Raw genomic sequence first — 24,349 nt, 5'->3', positions numbered from 1 at the left:
TTAGCAGCATGCCAGAAGTTCGAGAGTGTCGGGGCAGAAGTGAGTGCAATTTCTATTTCTCGGGAGATAGTACTTGGTAACTGGAAAGATCTGAAAGTGAATAGGTCACCTGAACCAGATGGACTACACCCCTGGGTTCTGAAAGAGGTAGCTGAAGAGCTTGTGGAGGCATTAGAAATAATCTTTCAAAAATCAATAGATTCTGGCATGGTTCCAGAGGACTGGAAAATTGCAAATGTCACTCCATTGTTCAAGAAGGGAGTAAGGCAGAAGAACGGAAATTACAGGTCAGTTAGTCTGACCTCAGTGGTTGGGAAGGTGTTAGAATCAATTGTTAAGGATGAGGTTTCGGGGTACTTGGAGGCTCGTGATAAGATAGGCCAAAGTCAGTATGGTTTCCGTAAAAGAAAATCTTGCCTGACAAATCTGTTTGAATTCTTTGAAGAAGTACAAAGCAGGATAGACAAAGGCAATCAGTGGATGTTGTGTACTTGGATTTTCAGACGGCCTTTGCCAGAGTGTCACATATGAGGCTGCTTAACAAGGTATTACAGGAAAGATTCTAGCATGGATAGAGCATTGGCTGAGAGGCAGAAGGCAAAGAGTGGGAATAAAGGGAGTCTTTTCTGGTTGTCTCCCGGTGACTAGTGGTGTTCCACAGGGACTATTGGGACCATTCATTTTTACATTATGTATCAATAATATGGATGGTGCGATTGATGGCCTCGTGGCCAAGTCTGCAGATGATACAAAGACAGGTGGGGGAAGGGGGCAGGTAGTGTTGAGAAAGGATGTGATGGAACTGGAGATGGTTCAAAGGAGGTTCATGAAAATGATTCCAGGATTGAATGGCTTGTCATATGATGAGAGTTTGATGGTCCTGGGATTCACTGGAATTCACAAGAATGAGGGGGGATCTCATTGAAACCCACTGAAAAGCCTCGATAGGGTAGATGTAGAGAGAATGTTTCCTATGGCGGGGTAGTCTAAGACCAGAGGACACAGTCTCAGAATAGAGGGACGTCCATTTAGAACGGAGACGAGGAACAATTTCTTTAACCTGAGGTGAATTTGTGGAATTCATTGCCACGGGTGGCTGTGGAGGCCAAGTCATTGGGTATACTTAAGGCAGAGGTTGATAGATCCTTGATTAGTCAGGACATGAAGGGATATGGGGAGAAGGTAAGAGATTGGGGCTGAGAGGGAAAATGGATCAGCCATAATGAAATGGAGGAGCAGACTCAATGGGCCAAATGGCCTAATTCTACTCCTATCTTATAGTCTTATGATCTTCAATCTACCATTGGAGATATAGTGGTTGATTAGGGAGAGGCAGCATGCACTTTTTCAGTGGGAGACACTGGTTAATTTGATTGAGCTTGCTTGATGGAATTACAAAATATATTGATAAGGGTGGTGTGGGTGATATGATCCACATGGACTTCAGTATGGCCTTTGATAAGGTCCCATGTGGAAGGTTGGTCTAAAAGGTGAGAACCCAGTAGTTACTGAACCAAGACAGGTTATTGAACTGGATCCAAAGCTGGCTTGGTAAAAAAAGATGGAGGGTGATGATACAGCGTAACTTTTGTGATTGGGAGTCTGTCATCAGTGCTGGGACCCTGACTCTATGTCATAATAGTTAATGGTTTGGATTTGAATATTGGGACATATGATTACAGTTTAGAGATGACATGAGAATTAGTGTGGTTGTTGATTGGGAAGAGGATAGTCTTAGGTAGAACAATGCTGGCCAGCACAATGGCAGCTGGAATTTAATCCCAGTAACTGCAAGGTGATACATTTTAGTTAGGACATACACCAGGAAGAGTAGGAACAACTGAGGAACAGCGGGACCTTGATGTAAAAGTTCATACATCCCTAAAAGTGGCAGAAATGAAGGAAAAGATGGTGAAGAAGGAATACAGGATGCATGCCTCCAATAGTTGGGGTTCCAGCCTGAAACATCGACTGATCATTTCCACAGATGCTGCCTGACCTGCTGAGTTCCTCCAGCGTGTTGTGAGTATTGCTTTGACCCCAGCATCTGCAGATTATTTTGTGTTTAATAGTTGGGGCTTGGAGTGTGGATGTTATAAAGCAACTTTATGAAACCTTGGAGCAAAACAATCTGCTGGAGGAACTTAGTGAGTTGAGTAGCATCTGTGTGGGCAAAAGAATTTTTTTGATATTTTGAAATATGAAATGTGGAACTGTGGTTGGACTACAGCTGGAGTATTGTGAGCTGTTGTGTTGCCACACAAGAGGAAGGATGTGATTTCCTTGGAAAGGATGCTGAGGAGGTTTGGGAGGGGCTTGCCTGGGACGGAATGTTTCAGTCAACAAGATGGGAAAGCTGGGTTTATGTTTCTTGGAGCAGAGGGAGCTAAGGGAAAACTAGATAGAGATATACAAAATTACGAGGGGCACTGACAGGGCAGATAGTGAGAATGTATCTTCCCGTAATGGAGATATCTAAAAACAGAGGGCATAGTTTCACAGTGAGGAATGGATGGGTTAGAGGAGATTTGAGGACTGGGTTTTCACCTTGAGTGTGATTGCAGTCAAAAATACACTAAGTGAGTCGTGGAAACATATTCTTGTACAAAAAAGATGGTATCTCTGTGAGCACTTGAATCACCAAGGCATGGGCTGTGGGCTAAGTTATCGTATTGGGAAGGTTATAGATCAAAAGTTCAAAGTTCAAAGAAAATTTATTATCAAAGTGTATATATGTCACCATATATTACCCTGAGATTTATTTTCTTACAGGCATTCACAGTAGAACAAATAAATACAACAGAATCAATGAAAAACTACACACAAAGACGGACAAAACCAACATGCAAAAGAAGATGGAAAAGGAAAGGTATGTCATGTCTGGAGTTTCTCCGGTTAGCAGACGATTTCCCTCCACGTCTCTCTGACGTAGTGGGGAACCGTGTACGAGGCAAGTTACAGCAGTGGTTTGCCTTTGCCTTCTATCGGCTGAGTTTCCAAAGAGATCACCAGCTCGTATCCCAGCATGGATGGAAAGCATTCAGGGGAGCCAGCTGGATTCGAACTCGGGACCTTTCGTCCCAAAGTCCGGCACTGAAGATAAACTATGGAAATACAAAATAAAAACAAATAATAATAGATAGATAGATAAATAAATAAATAGATAAATAATGCTGAGAACATGAGTTGTAGAGTCCTTGAAACTAAGTCCATAGGATGTGTTCAGTGTTGTGGTAAGTGAAGTTGTCCATGCTGGTTCAGGAGCCTGATGGTTGAAGGATAATAAGTCCAGTAGATCCCATACCACCAGACTCCAAGATGGGTGCTGGATGGGCAGTGGAGACACAGTGGGCCGAAGGATCTGGTTCTGTGTCCCATGATACTATAGCTCTAAGAAATATTAAATCAGCAAATGTCCATTGTGGGATTTGAACCCATAACTTACAGAATCAGACACCCATATAGGAGGGAAATTGAAAATCTGGCTGAGTAGTGCCACAAAACAACCTCTGGTTTAATGTCAGCAATTCCAAGGAGCTGATTCCTAACTTCAGAAGGAAACCAGAGGTCCATGAGCCACTGCTCATCGGAGGATCGGAGGTGGAGATGGTCAACAAATTTAAATTCTTTGGTGTCTTTATTTCTGAGGACTTGTTTTACGCACAGCTCATATGTGCAACTATGAAGAAAGCTTGGCAGTGCCTCTACTTCCTTAGGAGTTTGTGAAGACTTGGCATGACATTTAAAACTTTAACAAACTTCTATAGATGTGTGGCGAAGAGTGTATTGACTGGCTGCATCACAAACACCAATGCCCTTGAACAGAAAATCCTACATAATGTCATGGATACAGCCCAGTCCATCAAGGGTAAAGCCCTCCACACCACTGAGCATATCTACTTGAAACGTTGTCACAGGAAAGCAACATCCATCATCAGGGAACCCCACCACCCAGGACACGCTCTCTTCTCACTGCTGCCATCAGGAAGAAGGTACAAAAGCATCAGCATTCAGACCGCCAATTTCAAGAGCAGTTATATCCACTCAACCAGCAGGCCCTTGAACCAAATGGAATAACTTCACTCAACTTCACTTGCCCCAACATTGACATGTTCTCACAACCAATGGATTCGCATTCAAGGTCTTGTCATCTCATGTTCTCAATATTTATTGCTTATTTGTTTATTTATTTATTTTTATATTTACACAGTTCATTTTCTTTTGCATTCTGGTTGAATGCCCAAGTCGATACGGTCTTTCATTGATTCTGTTATGGTTGGCGGGAGGAGAGGGAGCAGCGCACCGCGCGTGCACAGCCCTCCGGTGAAAAATGATATTGTATCCGTTAAATAGGGGCCGTGGACAATTCTGATTTGATGGAGACAGACGTGAAAGCACAGAGGAACATCTGGAGAAATTTCTGAAATGTCAGTTCGTTGCTGTTGTTACTGCGCGGTCGGAAATCTTCCAGAGGGAAGGCCTCAAAATCTCCGGCTTTGCCTGCTGTTGGCAACCGAGGAGGTCGAATCACTCGGACAGAGATGGTGCTCAGTACTTGGTGTCAGAGAGCTGATCAGAGGCTCGAAGTTTTCGGAGGATTCAGAGTCGGACTGTGGTCGGGCATGGCAGGGAGAGTTTTTCTTCCTTCTCCTGTCTGCGTGAGATGTGGGACATTTGAGAGACTTTGAACTTTTTACTGTGCTCATGGACTTCTTCATCAAGTTATGGTATTGTTGCACTGTTGTAACTATATGTTATAATTATGTGGTTTTGTTAGTTTTTTCAGTCTTGGTCTGCCCTGTGTTTTGTGATATCACACCGGAGGAAATATTGTATCATTTCTTAATGCATGCATTACTAAATGACAATAAAAGAGGACTGTGTGTCTTCATAATCTAATTCTATGATGGATTCATTGAGTATGCCCGCACAAAAGTTGGTCTCAGGGTTGTATGTTTTCATTGTAGTTACACAAGGTTTAGTAGGTAAATAATTCAAATCAAATGTGTTGCAAAACTAGAAGAACTCCATTGTTGGGTTTTAATTCAGATTGTGGGTGGAAGCTTTAGATTGGCAGATGACAGTGGCTCTGGTCAACACTATTTAGCAAATGTTGCACCGGTGATTGGATTCTCTTCAAAGTCAAAGTAAGTTTATTCTCAAAGTACACTTATATCACCATATACTGCCTTGAAATTCATTTCCTGCAGGCATTTGCAGGAAAATAAAGAACTACACTAGAATTTATGGAAAACTATAAATAACAAAAGCTGACAAACACCCAATGTGCAAAAACTGCAAATGGAGCGAATAATAACAAAATAACACTGTGTTGTAGATTCCTTGAAAGTTTAGTCACAGGTTATGGAGTCAGTGACAAATCATCAAAGTAGAGGTTTCCTTAAGCACTGAAGTTCAAGTTCAGGTTATTAACCTTCAACCGTACACACGTGTACCGCCAAATGCTAACGTTCCTCCGATACGGTACATATAACCCTCACATAACACACAGTAATATTAGCACAAATAAATGAACAAATAATAAGGTGCATTTATGACTCAAATTAAAAAGTGAAGGGTGTTACACTACTGTCACCTCATAGATGAGGACACCTGGGTGGCTGCAGAGAGTTCAGTGGTCTCACTGTCTGGGGGAAGAAGCTGTTTCCCATCCTAACAGTCTTTGTCCTAACGCTATGGTACCTCCTGCCTGATGGTAGGGATTCAAATAGATCGTTGGGCGAATGGGAGGGATCTTTGACAATGCTAAGGGCCCTGGATACACAGGACTCTGATGGGTGGAAGAGAGACCCCGATGTTTCCCTCAGCAGTCCTCGCAATTCTTTGTAGGGACATGCAGTTAGATGCTTTGCAATTTCCGTACGAGACGGTGATGCTGATGGTCAGGATACTCTTGATATTGCTAAACGTTTGGTAATCATGACAATTCATCAGCAAAGATTGCTTTCGTCATATTTCCCCCTTGGTTACAGTAGACAAGGGACTTTAACACATTGAAAGAAATGAATCGAACAACGTCGTTGCTGAAACAGACAGTTCAGTGTAAATATATGCGCCGTCACATGCCGTTTGAAGCGCTCCATTTTGACTTCATCAACAGAGGGCGAACAAGGTTATTCAAACCCAATCAATACAGATGATGTGTCAATGAAACGGTGCCCTTGACAAGCGCACAAGCTGCTTTGCACCAAATCAATTTGAAAAAAAAGCATTTCCGTCCCATCCCCGGCACTGCGGGTTATTTACAGAGACCCTTGCGATGCGGGCGGTAAGCATCAGCGGCTTTGCGCGTCAGCGGAACCTGCAGCGTGAGTAGCCCAGCGAAAGCCGCCGGCCCTGACACCTTGCACACTCCCGACAGCTGATCAGTCACCCCACATATCTCATGTGAGTATTGACACGTCAGAACGCGGAGACAGATCGACCCCCCGACTATTAACCGGGAATAGATATCAACCGAGTGCAAAACATGTATTGTGGTGCAGTATAGATAGTAGGTATTAGACTTTCTGCAGCTAACTAAAGCAGAACTTGCGCTGCAGGTGGGAGATGCGAAGGGAGGGGAGTGTTGGAGAACAGCTGAAGGACACGTTACCACGTGACGATTCACCTGCACTGCGATAAAGGACAGATTGTTAACAGCGCCGTGCGGACTTGCTCTGCCGTACAAGGAGAGCTGTCGCGTTAGACGTCAACCAGGAATTTCGACTGGAGTTAAATATTGAACAAAAGCAGCAGGCACATTAGTCGTTCTTTACAGAGGCTGGAACTCGGAGATACGCTTCCAGTCAAAGGCTCGGTTTCTTGAATGAAACAAAAATAAACCCAGGGTTAACTAACTACCCGGAAGGTCCACAATTTATTAAAATCGGGAGACTCAAGCACTAGTCACATTCCTAATTACTCCTGCTTAACAAGCAATATATTGGCGGCTGGATATTATATCCTACCTCCGAATTCGGTTTAATTTAACCAGAACCTCCGCCAGTATCATTAACAAAAAGATAACTCCTTATTATAATTCGTGCACGAAGGAGGCCTGACGAAGGATCTCGGCCCGAAACGTCGACTGTTTATTGCTTTTCCATAGATGCTGCCTGACCTGCTGAGTTCCTCCAGCATTTTGTGTGTGTTGCCTTGGATTTCCAGCATCTGCAGACTTTCTCGTGTGTGACTGGACACATTCCCCCCCCCCCCCCGGGCAGACCGAGGAAAAGAAAAGCTGAAGGTTGTGAACCAACTTCTACAACAGCCCCGCATTCCGAGGAGCTTAACAGCTACTGTATACGAAGTATTTCTTGAATAGTTGCAAATGCTAGAGCTCCTTCATGCACAATTTAATAACTAGTTATCTTTTTATTAGTGATGGTAGTGGAAGTTCTAATTAAGTGAAACTGAATTTGGAGGTACGGTGCAATGTCCAGCCACTATCATTGTTAAGCAGAAGTAATTAAAATGAATTTCTACCCTAATCTTGTTTTAATCACTTCATAGTATGGGGCAGTCTGCAATTTAATTGATTCATCATATATGTAGCATGTAATATATATGGAATACATATAGCGGTGGAAATGGTGAGCAGTTTCAAGTTCCCGGACATCAACAATCTCAGAGGATCTATCCTGGGCCCAACGTACTGAAGAAATCTTGAAGAAAGCATGCCAGCGACTATACTTACTTAGCAGTTTGAGTAAGTTTGCTCTGTTACCCAAGACTCCAGCAAGTTTCTTTAGATAAATCATGGGAACTATTCTGACTGTTTGCATCACCGCCTGGTTTGGACGTTTGCAAATTTGCGAGAGGCGGCAGAGGGTTGTAGACCCAGCTAGCGCCATCAAAGGGCATAAACCTCTCCACTACCAAGGACATCTTCAAACGTCCCCGTGAAGATGGTCTCCATGATTAAGGACCATCACCATCTGGAAAATGCTCTCTTCTGGTTACCACCATCAGGGAGGAGATACAGGAGCCTGAAACCTGTACAGTATTTAGCAGATCAGGAACAGTTTCTTCCCCTCTACCATCAGATTTTTGAAGAGTCCAGGAACACTATCTCACTGTTCAGAATCAGGCTTAATATCAGCAGAATATGTCATGAAATTTGTTACAGTAAGAATCCATTAGTCTTGCGAGACCATGGATCTGCACCTGGAAAGTCTTCACTCTCCAGGGCGCAGGCCTGGGCAAGGTTGTATGGAAGACCAGCAGTTGCCCATGCTGCAAGTCTCCCCTCTCCATGACACCAATGTTGTCCAAGGGAAGGGCATTAGGACCCATACAGCTTGGCACCAGTGTCGTCACAGAGCAATGTGTGGTTAAGTGCCTTGCTCAAGGACACAACACGTTCCCTCAGCTGGGGCTCGAACTCACGACCTTCAGGTAGCTAGTCCAATGCCTTAACCACATGGCCACATGCTCACACGGTAAGAATATAAATATGTATATGTATATTAATTTTAAATTAAGAATAGTAGTGCAAAAACAGAAATAATATAAAGTGAAGTACGGTGTTCACAGGTTCAATGTCCATCTAGAAATTGGATGAGAGAGGGGAAAAAGTTGTTTCTATTTTGCAAAATTTATTTTACTTTTTATTATAACTTACAGTAATTATTTTATGTCTTACTGCTGCCACAAAACAACAAATTTCACCATGTGCCATTGATAATCAACCTGATTCCGATTCTGACATTGCTTGCTTTACAGTACACAATTCAGAGTATGTACTACTGAGGGGTGTGCCACATTGTTAAAGCTGCTCTCTTCCAGGTGGAATGTTTAACCAACATCATAGAGCACTACACCACGGAAACAGGTAAATCCAGTCCATGCTGACTCATTTTTCTGCCTCGTTCCATCTGCCCACATCCAGAACATCGCCCTCCGTACCCCTCCCATCCATGTACCTATTCAAACTTCTCTTAAATATTACAATTGAAACAGGATCCATCACTTCCAATGGCAGCTCGTTCCACACTAGCAGCACCCTCCGATTGAAGAAGTCCCCCCTCATGTTCCCCTTAAATATTTCACTTTGGACCTTAAACCCATGACCTCTAGTTTTAGTCTCACCCAACCTCAAGGGAAAACCTACTTGTATTCATTCCATCTATTCCCCTCGTAAGTTTGTGTATATCTTTGTGCTCTCCCCTCGTTCTCCTACACTCCAGAAGAACGCTGTTCTAACCTATTCAACCTTTCCCTATAACTCAGGTGCTCAAGTCCCAGCAACGTCCTTGTAAATTTTCTCTGCACCCTTTCAAACTTATTGATATCTTTCCTGTAGGTAGGTGACCAGAAATGCGCACAATGAAAATGATCAAGAGAGAGCTCAGAGAACAAAGGAAAGATGAAGGAAAAAGCAGTCATGGTCATCTCAGACGAGAGATAACAAAAATTCCAGTGATAACAATTAACCTATAAAATAGCCAGATTCAGGTGGCGTGACACCTGCTACCGAAAATTGAGAAGTTTCTAGAAAACTGAAGCAACTGTACTGTAATTACCAGAAAATTTATATGCATATAGATGATTATATAAAAATACAAGAAAGCAGAAAGTTAAAGTACAAGAAAAATAACAATTCTATGCCCCAATCCTATAATCCCAACTCCTGTACTTAACGCTCTTATTATGAAGGCCAATGTGCCATAAGCTCTCTTTGCGACCCGATCTACTTGTGACACCACATTCAAGGAATGGTGGATCTATATTTCCATATCCCTTTGTTCTACCACACCCCTCAGTGGCCTATTATTCACTGTGTAAGCCCAACATATATCAGAGCAAGAATGTGCTGGTATTGGAAAGTGTCCAAAGGAGGTTTACTAGAATGATCCTGGGAGTGAAGCTGTTAATGTATGAGTGTTTGATGGCTCTGAGCCTGTGCTCACTGGAGTTGAGAAGAATGAGGGGTGATCTCATTGTAACCTATCGAGTGTGAATGACCTCGGTAGAGTGTATGTGGAGAGAATGTTTCCTGTGGTGGGAGAGTCGAGGACCAGAGGACGCAGCCTCAGAATAGAGGGGCGTCTTTTAGAATGGGGATGAGGAGGAATTTCTTTAGCCAGAGAGTGGTGAATCTGTGGAATTCTTTGCCTTGGGCAGCTGTGGAGGCCAAGTCTTTATGTTTAATTAAGGCAGAGGTTGATAGATTCTTGATTGGTCAGGCCATGAAGGGATACGGGGAGAAGAAGGCGGGAGGGAAAATGAATCAGCCATGTTGAAATGGCGGAGCAGACTCAATGGGTCGAATACCCTAATTCTGCTCCCATGTCTTATGGTTTTATGGAAACATACTGATTAGTGAATGGCCTGGAAAGAGTGGACATGGAGAGGTTGTTTCCTATACTGGGGGGGGGGGGTGTCGTCTTGGACCCAAGGAAAATACCTCAGAGTAAAAGGATGTCCCTTTAGAACAGAGATGAGGAGGAATTAGCCAGATGGTGAATCTCTGCAATTCATTGCAGCACACAATTACAGAGGCCAAGTCGTTGGTATATTTAAAGCAGTTGACTGGTTCTGCAATAGTAGGGGCAGCAAGGATGTAATTTTGAGGTTTTATAAAGCACTGGTGAGGCCTGACTTGGAGTATTGTGAGCAGTTTTGGGCCTTTTATCTAAGAAAGGTGGTGCTGACATTGGAGAGGGTTCAAAGGAGGTTCACCAGAAAGATTCTAGGATTGAAAGGCTTGTCACATGAAAAGTGTTTGATGGCTCTGGGCCTGTATTCACTAGATTTCAAAAAAATTAGCAGTGACCTCATTGAAACCTTTCAAATGCTGAAAGGTCTCGTTAGAGTGGATGTGGAGGGGATGTTTCCTATGGTGGGAGAGTCCAGGACCAGAGGACACAGCCCCAGAATAGAGGAGCGTCCTTTTAGAATGATGAGGAGGAATTTCTTTAGCTAGAGAGTGGTGAATCTGTGGAATTGGTTGCCACAGGTAGCTGTGGAGGCCAAGTCATTGGTTATATCTAAGGCAAAGATTGATAGATTCTTGATTAGTCAGGATATGAAGGAATATGGGGAGAAGACAGGAGATTAGGGCTGAGAGTGAAATGGATCAGCCATGACGAAATGGTGGAACAGCCTTATATAACCATATAACCATATAACAATTACAGCACGGAAACAGGCCATCTCGGCCCTTCTAGTCCATGCCGAGCGCTTACTCTCACCTAGTCCCACCGACCTGCACTCAGCGCATAACCCCTCATTCCTTTCCTGTCCATATAGCTGTCCAATTTAACTTTAAATGACAACATAGAACCTGCCTCAACCACTTCTGCTGGAAGCTCATTCCACACAGCTACCACTCTCTGAGTAAAGAAGTTCCCCCTCATGTTACCCCTAAACTTTTGCCCTTTAACTCTCAATTCATGTCCTCTTGTTTGAATCTCCCCCACTCTCAATGGAAAAAGCCTATCCACGTCAACTCTATCTATCCCTCTCATAATCTTAAATACCTCCATCAAGTCCCCTCTCAACCTTCTACGTTCCAAAGAATAAAGACCCAACTTGTTCAACCTTTCTCTGTAACTTAGGAGATAAAACCCAGGGTTGATGTGCCAAATGGCCTAATTGTGCTCTATATCTAATGTTCTTATGGCAAAGGTTATGGGGAGAAGAAGGCAGGAGAATGGAGTTGATAGGGAAGCTACGTAAGCCATGATTGAATGGTGGAGTGGACCACATGGACCAAATATCTGCTCCTATATCTCTTGGTCTTATGGTAGTACTGCACTTGGAGTATTGTGTGCAGTCTTCATCATCCTGTTATTAAAGTGGAGATTGATAGTTTTTGATGAGTAAAGCTGTCAAACATTACAATATTCGAGATTGAGGGAGAAGGAAGGAGAATTGGGTTGAGGGGGTTTGTAAATCAGCATGATTTAATGGCCAGGGAGACTCAATGGGCCAAGTGGCCCAAATCTGCTCCTCTGTCCTATGACCTTGTAGCTGGGAGGGTGCTGAGCTTGTAGACCAGATTTTCAGCCACTGCTGTTATCTTAGTCTCAGTCAGATTTGACATGGCACTGTCATTTACCTGTAGTTCTTTGGCCTTCTGTTGACCCTAGGCCGATAAGTGATGGTTTTGGTTTTGTCAGTGGTTACAACATGCAGCCTCATGTTTCCTCTTTTCACACGTCATTTTCAGGGAAAAAAAATGGAAAACCTGTACACAGGATTACAAATCAAACACCAGGAGGGACCCACCAAGTCATGTTGTCTGACCGTAAATCATGTTTGTGAAACGCAGTGACAGAGAGCAGGTGGATCTAAAGTCCTAGTTCAAAAGAAGTTGTAAGATTTGAATAGTACTTAATTAGAATCCAATTTATTATCACTGACTTTAGATGGTTCCTTCAGGTTGTTATCACCGGGGGTGGGAATGGGGACAAGCTCCCACTACCTATTAAATGCTCCCAATGGCGTGTGCCTCAAATAGCCTCTGACAACCAAATCCAGCTCCCGGCCTTCACGTGTGGCTTAGCCACTAAGCCCGGCAGAACCACTTCCACCGACAGGGGAAAGGACAAAGGTGGGTTACTGGCACCTTAAAACCAGCTGCTTCAGGCAGATGGGGCTCATCAGCCGTGGCTGGCAGCTCATCTAGGAGAAGAGAAACTCTGATCTCAGACCTCCGCTGCTTTGCAGCTGTACACACTCATGGGGAGGGCTTCAGGAGTTGACCCCAAGTGAAAAATCCAGAGCTGGAGCCCCGAAGGCAGTCCTATGTCGAGTTCAACGCTGACTGGCAACTCCTGCGATGCTGCTGGTGCCAAACTGTATCGGTCTCTGTTGTTCCTTTGGATTCATCAGATGCGTGAAGCGGGGGAGCCTGCTATACGGGCAACAGCTTTCTCTTCATATTGTACTACCCAGGTATGTGTATAAGACCATAAGACAGAGGAGCAGAATTAGGCCATTCAGCCCATCGAGTCTGTTCCACCATTCCATCATGGCTGATCCCGGATCCCCACTCAACCCCATACCCCTGCCTTCTTGTCATAACCTATGATGCCCGAACGATCAGGAAACTAACAATTTTCGCTTTAAATATACCCACAGTCTTGCCCTCCACAGCTGTCTGTGGCAGAGCATTCCACAGATTCACTGCTCTCTGGCCAAAAAAAGTGCCTGCTTACCTCTGTTTTAAAGGGTCACCCCTCAATTTTGAGGCTGTGCCCTCTAGTTCTGGGCACCCGCACTGTAGGAAACATCCTCTCCACATCCACCCTATCTAGTCCTTTCAACATTCAGTAGGTTTCAATGAGATCCCCATGCATTCTTCTAAATTCCAGTGAGTACAGGCCCAAAGCTACCAAACACCACTCATATGTTAACCCCTTTATTCCCAGAATCATCCTTGTGAACCTCCTCTGGACTCTCTCCAATGAAAACACATCTTTTATGAGAAATGATACCTTTTCTGAAAACTGTTGACTATGCTCCAAGTGTGGCTTGACTAGTGTCTATTCCCCTTGAAATAAATGCCAACATTGCATTTGCCTTCTTTACCACAGGCTCAACCTGCAAATTGAGCTTCTGGGAGTTCTACACAAGGACTCCCAAGTCCCTCTGCACCTCTGATGCTTGAACTTTCTCCCCATTTAGATAGTAGACCACACTATTGTTCTTTTTGCCAAAATGCATTATCATACATTTCCCAACACTGTATTCCATCTACCACTTTTTTGTCCATTCTTCTAATTTGTCTAAATCCTTTTGCAATCGTATTGCTTCCTCAGCACTACCTGCCCCTCCACCTCCCTTCATATTCTCCGCAAACTTTGCCATAAATCTATGAATTCCATTATCTAAATATTTGACAATGTGAAAAGTAGTGGTCCCAACACTGATCTCTGAGAAACACCATTAGTCACTGGCAGCCAACCAGAAAATGCCCCCTTTATTCCCACTCACTGTGTCCTGCCTGTAAGCCATTCCTCTATCCATGCTAGTATCTTTCTTGTAATGCTATGGGATTTTATCAATTTCATGTACGCACCTTATCAAATGCCTTCTGAAAATCCAAGTAAATGACTTCTACTGCTTCTCCTTCGTCCACCCTGCTTGTTACTTCCTCGAAGAATTCTAACAGATTTGTCAGGCAAGATTTGCCTTTACAGAAACCATGCTGACTTTGACTTATTTTATCATTAGTCTCCAAGTACTCCAAAACCTCACCCAACACTTTCCCACCCAATGAGGTTAAGCAAACTGGCCTATAATTTCCTTTCTTTTGCTTTCTTCCCTTCTTAAAGAGTGGAGTGACATTTGCAACTTTCATGTCCTCTGAAACCATGCCAGAATCAAGTGATTCTTGCGAGAACATAACCAATGCATCTGCTATCTCTTCAGCAACCTCTTTCAGAACTCTGGGATGTAGTCCATCTGGTCCATGTGACTTACACAGCTTAATACCTTTGAATTTGCCTAACCCTTTTTCCTTTGTAATAGCAATGGCACTCACACCTGCTCCCTGACACACATGGACCTCTGGCACACTGCTAGTGTCTTCCACAGTGAAGACTGATGCAAAGTGCTTATTAAGTTCATCTGCTATTTTTTTGTCCCCCATTACTACCTCACCAGCATCATTTCCCAGTGGTCCAATATCAACTCTCACCTTTGACTCTTTTACTGCTTTAAATTGTTGGCTAGTTTGCCCTCATATTACATCTTTTCCCTTCTTATGGATCTTGTAGTTGCCTTTTGTTGGATTTTAAAAGCTTCTCAATCATCCAACTTCCCACTCACTTTTGCTACCTTTTATGCCCTTTACTTGGCTTTTATGCAGTCCTTAACTTCCCTTGTCAGCCATGGTTGCCCACCCTTGTCACTTGTGAACTTCTTTGAGAATATTTAGACAGCTAGGGCGAAACATCCATGGTTGACCCTTACTGACGGAGACCTCATTAGGTGATATGAAATTTGTTACAATACAGTGCAAAGACATAAGATTTTGATAAATCAGGAAAATAAGTAAACTGCCAAAAAAGGAAAACAAGGACCATTGAAGGACCATTCAGAAATCAGATAGTTATAGAGTCATGGAGCCTGGCAGATAGAAACAGGCCCTTTGGCCCATCTAGTTTATGCTGAGCTGTTAATCTGTTTGTCCCATTGACCTGTACCTGGACCTTAGCTCTCCATACCCCTCACATCCATGTACTTATCCAAACTTCTCTAAGATGTTGATATCAGACCTGCATCCACCACATCTTCTGACCGATTGTTCCGCACTTGCACCGGCCTCTGAATGAAGAAGTTCTCCTTAAATATTTCAGCTTTCAACCTTAACTTACGGTATGACCTCTAGCCTAGTTTCACCCAACCTCCGGGGAAAAGCCTGTATGCATTTCTCTCTAGATCTCTCATAATTTTGAATTGTTTTTCCTCTCCGCGCCTTGTGGCACTTTGAGCAGCAACCTTGCAATTTCTTTACAATTTTTGTCTGCTTTAATGAGGATGAGTTGCTAGCTTGATGTTCATCCCAGCATGGATGAAAACCGTGCAAGGAGCTGCCTGGATTCGAACCTGCGACCACTCACCTCGAGCTCTGGTGCTGATGCCACTGCACACCTGGCCAGCTATAATTTCAATAATATCTCCACTCATACTCCTATACGCCAAGGAATAAAGTCCTAATCTTTAGATCTTTAGATCTTTCACTGTAGCACACCTGCCAACATCCTTGTAAATGTTCTCTGTACTTTCTCAAGCTTATTGATCCTGTCGTTAGGTGACCAGAAATGCACTCAATATTCCAAAATTGGCCTCACCAAAGTCTTATACAACTTCCATATAACATCCCAACCTCTGTACTCAATACTTTGATTTATGAAGGCCAATGTGCCAAAAGCTCTTGTCACAACCCTATCTCCTTGTGATGCCATTAGAAACCAGAAAAATAAATAAACCATGAAAAAAGTAAGGAATAACAAAGTAGTGTCCAGAGGGGAAGAAACTGTTCCTAAATCATTGATTGTGGGTCTTCAGGCTGCTGTACCTCCTCCATGATGGTCGTATTGAGAAGAGCCAATGAAGGGAAACACAGATGTAATGTTGGTAAAGTAACATCCAGCTTGTACATACATATAATTATGTTAAAGGATGAAATAAATCTGCATTAATTTGACAGGCAAATAGCGTTTTGGTTTTGACCACACCTTGGAGCTCCTTTGATAGTAAACTGGGGTGCAAAACTAGGCTGTACTGTGGAAAATGACTTGTAACCATGGCTGTTTATTTAGAGGTAAGAATGTTGTTTGTTACAGCGCAATTAATAATCATCCCAGAGGAACATAATAACATAAGAAGCAGGAGCATTTGGCCCTTTGAACTTGCCCTGCTGTTAATCGATATCACAGTTAACCTTCTTCCCCAGCTCTATTTTTCCATTAGTATCTCTAGAATGAGAATCACAGTCATAGTCATACTTTATTGATCCCGGGGGAAATTGGTTAAATCAGGTTTATTATCACTGACATACTCTCAGTGGCCACTTCATTAAGTATCTCCTGTACCTAATAAAGTGGCCACTGGGTGTATGTTCACGATCTTCTGCTGCTGTAGCCCATCCACTTCACAATTTGATGTGTTGTGCATTCAGAGATGCTCTTCTGCACTCCACTGTTGCAATGAGTGGTTATTTGAGCTATTGTCCCCTTCTGGTTGGTTAAACCAATCTGGCCATTCTCCTCCGACCTTTCACCCACAGAATTGCTATTCACTGGATGATTTTTGTGGGGGGGTTTTTTGTGCCGTTTTCTGTAAACTCTAGACAATGTTGCATGTGAAAATCCCAGGAGATCAACAGTTTCTGAGATACTCAAACCACTCCATCTGGCACCAACAATCATTCCATGGTCAAAGTCATTTAGGTCACATTTCCTCTCCATTCTGATGTTTGGGTCTGAACAACAACTCAACCTCTTGACCATGTCTGCATGCTTTCATGCAAATTGTTGGCTGATTAGATATTTGCCTTAACGAGCAGGTGTACAGATGTACCTAATAAAGTGGCCACAGAGGTAATGTCATAAAATTTGTTGTTTTCTGGTAGCAGTACAGTGCAAGACATAAAAAACTTACTATTAATGAACTTACAATAAGAAATAAAAGAAGCAAATAATGCAAAATAAAAGGAACAGTGAGGTTGTGATCATGGATTCGGAAATCTGATGGCGGAGGGAAAGACCCACTCTGTGACGGGGAGAAGTACAATCTCTTTACAGACAGCAGTAGGAATCGAACGGCGATCAGTAATCACCGCCGCTGTAAAGTGACTGCGTTAACCCGCTACGCTACAGTGCCACCCCAAAATTCAAAGGGGATGGGCCGGGCAAGTTTTTACACTGAGATCTGTGGGTGCCTGGAACGCACCAACAGTAATGATGATGGAGGCTCTTAGATAGACACAGGACTGTTCAAAAGTCTTGGGCACATATATATATAGCTAGGGTGCCTAAGACTTTTGCACAGTACTGTAGTAATTTTATGTATTGCACTGAAATGCTGCCGCAAAAACAAAACAAATTTCACGACATATGTGAGTGATGATAAACCTGATTCTGGTCTGGGTCTCTATTGTGGACTGAGAGTGGGAAGGAGGCAGGGAGAGGGGAATCATGGTGGGAAAAGGGGAAGGGAGTGGGAAGCACCAGAGAGACATTCTGTAATGATCAATAGACTTGGAATAAAATGACCTTGCCTGGTGTCTCAGGGCTGGGTGTGTCTATACCCACACCACCTTCCCCCAACACCCCCCCCCCGCAGCCCCCTAGGACTCCTCCTCTGCCACTTGTCCCACACCCTTCCCTCACCTTTCCCACCCGCCAGATTTGCTAACCTGCCCTCCGCGCCGTGTTGACGGATACAGTACCATGCAGAAGTCTAAGGCACTTGAGGTATATATATGTGTGCCTGAGACTGTACGTGAAAATGCAGAGAATGGAAGCAAATTGACCATGGGCAGCCAGAAGGGATTTGTTTAATTAGATGTTGTTAACTTAATCAGGTTCTCATAGCATCACGGACCCTTCCTGTGCTATACTGCTCCATATTCTATGATTTTGTTCTATGTAATGACCTAAGCCTTACTCTGAAACTGTGCTGCGCTGACCCTAGAAGTCTCAGGTGGGCCTATTGTACTACTCGCCCCCCGACATTCCTCATCCTCCTCCTGTCCCATGAGGGTCAGAGGGGCCACAGGCTGAAGACCCCCATGCCGGGTTTGAGACCAGGCGGTCATCAGTCTGGCCTGCACTGTCTTGGTTGTGTAGGGGGAAGGGCAATCATCTCAAAGGAGAATCATAGGATTCTGCTCTGCTCTCCATTCCCCATCCTTACCATCCAGTCAGATATTCCCATCCCTCATCATCTCCCATCTGTATCAAGGTTCGAACCTTAACGGGATCTGGTTGCCACTGTAATTGCTGCACCTTCACTAGCCGGCAGGCCATCTCCGTATCTTTGTCTTCTAGCGCTTTGACACAGGTGTGTGCCAGCCAGGTAGTGCCCCTGGCGGTACAGCGTTGGTGCAGCGCCTCCATCTTGTTCTTGAGACTTACTGTCTCCTGCTCTTTCTGTGCGATTGTCTCCTGCTGGTGCTTTACGATGGCTGCCGACAGACAGAAAGCACCCCTCCGGCTTGCCTTAAGGAACCCTACCTTATTGTGTACGGACACAATATGGTGTCCGATTTTCACCCCATGACAGTCCAACTTGCCCAACCAGTCTGCAGGCATCCTGTAGTTTGCCAGTACGTCGGTGAGAATCCCAAATCCCTCACAGTTGTCGGTCCACCCCAGGACTTGGCTGACCTCACACACAGGGTTCTCTCTCTTATTTTTCCTTCTAAAGATACTCAGGGACTGACTCCATATTGATCTGTGGACCCAGGGAACTTCATTGGTGAGCATAGGCATGACAATGGCACTAAAAAAAACTGTAAGGCTCCGTAAAATCCTTAAATTACCACTCAGCCACCCCCCCGCCTCAAATTTTACTCCTGTGGGCAAAAAAGTACGTGTAATTGAATTTGGAGTACAGAAGTTATCGAGGATGGGGAGGGAGGAAATGTATTTATTTCCAGGTGAGTAGGAAGTGTTTGTCCTCTGAGAGGAAGGTGTGAGCAGGCAGCATTAAAATAATGCACAACTTCACGATATACCTCGTTCTGGATCCTGCACCTCATGGTTTCTCTGCACTGCACGTTTTCAGCAGCTTTCATACTTTATCCTGCATTATTCTTGTTTTACCCTATTCTTGCTCAATGCACAGTGTAATGATTTGACCTCTATGAACATTTAATCTGTATAAAAAGAAACACTTTTTCACATAATTTTGGATGGCTTGGAGTTTTACCTTTAGTGTTGACTGCTAATGTAGCCCTATTTACCTCGAGGACTGTACAACTATCAAGTGACTGGATTTCAGAAATGGGTATCTGATAGATAGTGCTTTATATTTCCCTTTCTGTCTCTTATTTCATTTCTTACCATGTGCAGTCACACAAGACAATTTGACCCACTCAGCCTGTCACTGGAATCCTCTATTATACAAAGGACCTGTAACAATCCATGCCCACAACAAACTTTGCCAACAATATATCCTTTAAAATGCAGTGTTTGTAAACCTGTCTGGCCCTCACATGATTTTATCTTTCTCTGTCATATCATCTCTCAAGTCATCAAGTTGGTATCAACAAAGTGAGGAGGGAGTCTCATTGAAACCTATCAACTATCGAAACACCTAAATAGAGTGAATGTGGAGAGGATGTTTCCTATGCTGGGGGAGTCTAAGACCACAGGGCACAGCCTCAGAGTAAAAGGATGTCCCTCCAGACCAGAGACAAGGAGGAATTTCTTTAGCCAGAGGGTGGTGAATCTGTGGAATTCATTGCCATGGGTGGCTGTGGAGGCCAGGTCATTGAGTATATTTAAAGCAGAGGTTGATAGATTCTTCATTAGTAAGGGCGTTAAAGATTATGAAGGAGAAGACAGGAGAATAGGGTTGAGCATCGTGGGCCAAAGGACCTGTATTGTGCTGTAGGTTTCTATGTTTCTAAATCAGACATGATAGAATGGTAGAACAGACGATGGGCCGAATGGTCTAACTCTGCTCCTATGTCTTATGGTCTTATGGCATAGTGGGCAGGGTCTGGAAAGTATCTCTCCCTACCTCCCTTGCTTTAAGGTCACCCTGAGAATCTGGGTGGACAGATCACACGGCATTCCCTTATATGGGAAGCACGAGTGCCTCTTCATGACGCAGAGACTTCTCCCGTGGAACTTTGAGCCATTGTGCAGTATTTGTCACTGTTGGCATAGCAACTGAAGGCAGGCAGCTGACTGCTCTTGTGCTCTGGCAGGAGAATTTGCTAAACGTGTTTTTCTCTTTCCTCATCCACAGAAAACCAATTTCAGATTGAGGGAGACTACAGCCTTCTCTGATACCCCATGCTGAATTCATCATTTTCACATTATCTGCTTTAAAATTGAACGGAAGGGACAGGCGTAGAAGGTTTTTGAAGCCAGATTCTGCAGATGCTGGAAATCTAGAGCAACACACACAAAATGCTGGAGGAACTCAGCAGGTCAGGCAGTCCTGATGACAGGTCTTGGCCCCGAAACATCGACTACTCAATCCTCTCCACAGATGCTGCCTGACCTGCTGAGTTCCTCCAGCGTCTTGTGCATTGCCAGATTCTGGACTATCGTTTCCACCTCTGTGTTACAGTTGAAGTGTGGAGAAAGGTGCAAATAGTTTCGGAGGGAGGCACAGTGGTGTAGTAGTTAGCACAACAGTATTAGAGCCAGAGACCCGGGTTCAATTCCAGCCACGGTTTGTACGGAGTTTGTGCTTAGGTTTCCTCCGGGTGCTCAGGTTTCCTCCTACATTCCAAAGATGGACAGATCAGTAGGTTAATTAGTCACATGGGTATAATGGATTTGTTAGGCCAACTATCTCTAAATAAAAATAAACTCAGATGATGCCATAATTGGATAATCAAGAAAGAATGAACAGGCTGGAGATCTGTGGCTTTAAAAGAGAATGCCTCTGTTGATTTACAAGATATATTTTATAGGCATCCCTTAGTGTCATGAGACCATGGATATGCGCCTTGGAAAGTTTCCAGGGCGCAGGCCTGGGCAAGGTTGTATGGAAGACCGGCAGTTGCCCATGCTGCAAGTCTCCCCTCTCCACGCCACCGATGTTGTCCAAGGGAAGGGCATTAGGGCCCATACAGCTTGGCACCAGTGTCGTCGCAGAGCAATGAAGGTCGCTAGTTCGAGCCTTGGCTGACTTAACCATATATTGTTAAGTGCCTTGCTCAAGGACACAACACGTTGCCTCAGCCAAGGCTCGAACTAGCGACCTTCAAATCACTAGACGAACGCCTTAACCACTTGGCCACGCACCAGATACAAGATAGATAGGGGATGTTTCTGTTAGAAAGGGCAGACTTGATGGGGTGAATGGCCTAATTCTCCTCCTGTGTCTCATGTCTTATGGTCTTAAGAGGGAACCCAAAACTAATTATAAACATTCATTTGGTAAGGAATTCGCAAAGATCTTATGAGTGAACTCATTACTGTTTGGAGAGGAGACGGTGAGCGTAGATGGATTTAGGGAACATTAGGTACGTGCATGGCGGAGATGTAAATCAAACAGTGTGCCACTAGAAAATGACTGAGAAGTGTAGACACCAGAGCTGAGCTTTATTTGTCACATGTACACTGTAACACACAGTGAAATCGTTGTTTTGCATCAACGACCAGCACAGGCTGAGGTTGTGCGGGGGCAACCCGCAGGTGTCACTGTGCTTCCAGCACTCACACAGCATGCCCACAGCTCAGTAATCCTCACCCGTACGTCTTTGGAGTGTGGGAGGAAACCCATGTGGTCATAGGAAAGAATATGCAGCGGCAGGAATCGAACAGCGATCTCACAGTTGGTGTTATAGATCGTTACGCTAGTTGCTATACTACCGTCTGCACGGGCAGATTGGCCTTTGTTGGCGCTATACATTCCACGTATGTCACTGAGACCGGAACAAGGATACCCCTGAGAAGTAAGTGCCAGGGGTAGGGATAATCTTGTTGCAAGGAGATTTACAGCCAGGCACATTGCCTTTATCCAAGGCCTCAGAATCCTAAATTTCTGCCGGCAGTCAGTCATACTTGTTACCACTTCCCCCAGATTTTCAAAGGCAGCCTGTTTCTATACCTGTCTCTGCTTTCCAATGATAAAGGAGGACAGGCCATTTCTCATCCTCAGCCTTAACTCATTGCTAGGACCCTCCCTCCCTACCCCCTCTTGCCCATTCACCGCTTTGGGCTAAATCTGACCTTGTAGCACATTTGGAGTCCTGCTTGACCCAAAGTTTTGAGGAGTTGATGGACTCACAGCTGCTGAAACATTGCCTACTCTCTATCCCTCGCACAGCCCTATCGAGGGCTGAAATCCTTGTCCATGCTGTGCTGGAATACAGGGACCTGGGATTTCTGTTCAAGTTCAAGTTTATTGTCATTCAACCATACACATGTATACACTTAAACAAAACATCGTCTCTCTGGGGCCAAGTTGCAATACACAGTACATATAGTCACACATCAGCACATATACTTACAATCTATCACATACAGTCACAAAATAAAACTAGCACAATTTTATATAAAACAGCTGCAATAAAAGATGAAAAATCCATTAAGTTGAAGAATCCATAATGCCCTGAAAGTGGTGTCACAGGTAAATAGAGTCATAAAGCAAACTTGACACATTGACCTTCATAAATCAAACCACTGAGTTGGGATGTCGAATTTGTTTAAGACTTTGGGGAGGCCTTGTTTGGAGTATTGTGAGCATTTCTGGTTGCCTACCAACAGGAAAGATATCAATAAGATTAAAAGAGTACAGAGAAAATTTACAAAGATTTACCAGGACTTCAGGATCTGAATTATAGGGAAAGGCTGGATAGGATAGAACTTTATTCCCCGGAGCGTTAGAGGATGAGAAGAGATATGATAGATGTATACAAAACTATGAGGGCTGTAGATAGGATAAATGCAAACTGGCTTTTTCCACTGAGATCGGGTGAGAATACTGTATACTTTATTGTCGCCAAACAATTGATACTAGGACGTACAATCATCATAGCGATACTTGATTCTGCGCTGGAATAGAATTCAAGGTCATGGATTAAGAGTGAAAGGTAAAATGTTTAAGGGGAACATGATGGGGGAGCTCCTTCACTCAGAGAGTCGTGCTGTTGAAGTAACTGTCATTGCCGACACTAAAATAACTGAGCCCAGAACACACACAATCTTATGACTCAACCATTCATTTTATTTTACCATGCACAAGATTTTCTCCCCATAATTTTTGACGCCCTTATCTATCAGCATCTAAATACACCCAAAGACTTGGCCTCCACAGCCATTTCCGGCAATGAATCCCTCAGATTCACCAGCCTCTGGCCAAGGAAATTCCTCCTCATCTTTGTTTTAAAGATTTGCCTTTGTATTCTGAGGCTGTGCCCCTTGCTCCTAGACTCCCCCAGCACTGGAAACAGCCTCTCCACATCCACTCTATCTAGGCTTCTCAATATTCAGTAGCTCTCAATAAGAATCTCTCATCATTTTTCTAAGCTCCAGTAGTACAGACTCAAAGCCAACAAACGCTCCTCAATAAATCTGTGCTTTCATACCCTGCATTGCTCTTGTGAACCTATTCTGCGCCCTCTCCAATGCCAATACTGTATCTTTCTTAGATACTGGGCTCCAAACTGTTCACAATGTTTGTCGACGGTACAGGTTGAAAACTTGTCCTGACGCAGGAATTTGTTTTGAAATATGGGCAGTTCTTTTTAAGTCCTGACGAAGGGTCTCAGCCTGAAACGTTGACTGTACCTCTTCCTAGAGATGCTGCCTGGCCTGCTGCGTTCACCAGCAACTTTGATGTGTGTTGCTTCAATTCCTTTCCTCGTTCAGACGCTGCTTGACCCCCTGAGTTCTTCCAGCAGATTGTTTGTTGCTCCGGATTCCAGCACCTGCAGTCCCCTGTGTATCCTCTGATTGTAGATTTGAACCTTCCTTGGCCTTCTTCATGAGTCTTCAGGAAGTCCCTGGATAAAATCTTTTCATTTTTTTGTAGCAGGAAAAACATTTCCGGTGTTATTAAAGTTTTACAGTGAGCTCTGCGATCAGACAATAGATTAGTTGATAAAATAGTTTTTAAAGACCCTCAAAGGAGGAGAGATGGGGAGCAAATGGAAAGATTTAAGGAGGGAATACCAGCCCTCCTGGCTCTGACAGAT

The 24,349-nt window shown here is 43.9% G+C and overlaps 1 long non-coding RNA gene across 1 annotated transcript; it reads left to right on the top strand.

Moving 5' to 3' along the window:
* Window positions 1–6,245: 6,245 nt before the first annotated feature.
* LOC134353420 (uncharacterized) lies at window positions 6,246–16,164 on the top strand. Its single transcript, XR_010019620.1, has 3 exons — window positions 6,246–6,408; window positions 8,728–8,836; window positions 16,027–16,164. It is a non-coding gene; the product is annotated as an uncharacterized LOC134353420 (long non-coding RNA).
* Window positions 16,165–24,349: the final 8,185 nt, after the last annotated feature.

The sequence above is a fragment of the Mobula hypostoma genome, chromosome 10, assembly GCF_963921235.1.
Source record: "Mobula hypostoma chromosome 10, sMobHyp1.1, whole genome shotgun sequence".
Lineage (NCBI taxonomy): Eukaryota > Metazoa > Chordata > Chondrichthyes > Myliobatiformes > Myliobatidae > Mobula > Mobula hypostoma.
Note: the sequence above shows the minus strand (reverse complement) of the source record. Positions and strands in the feature narration are given on the sequence as shown.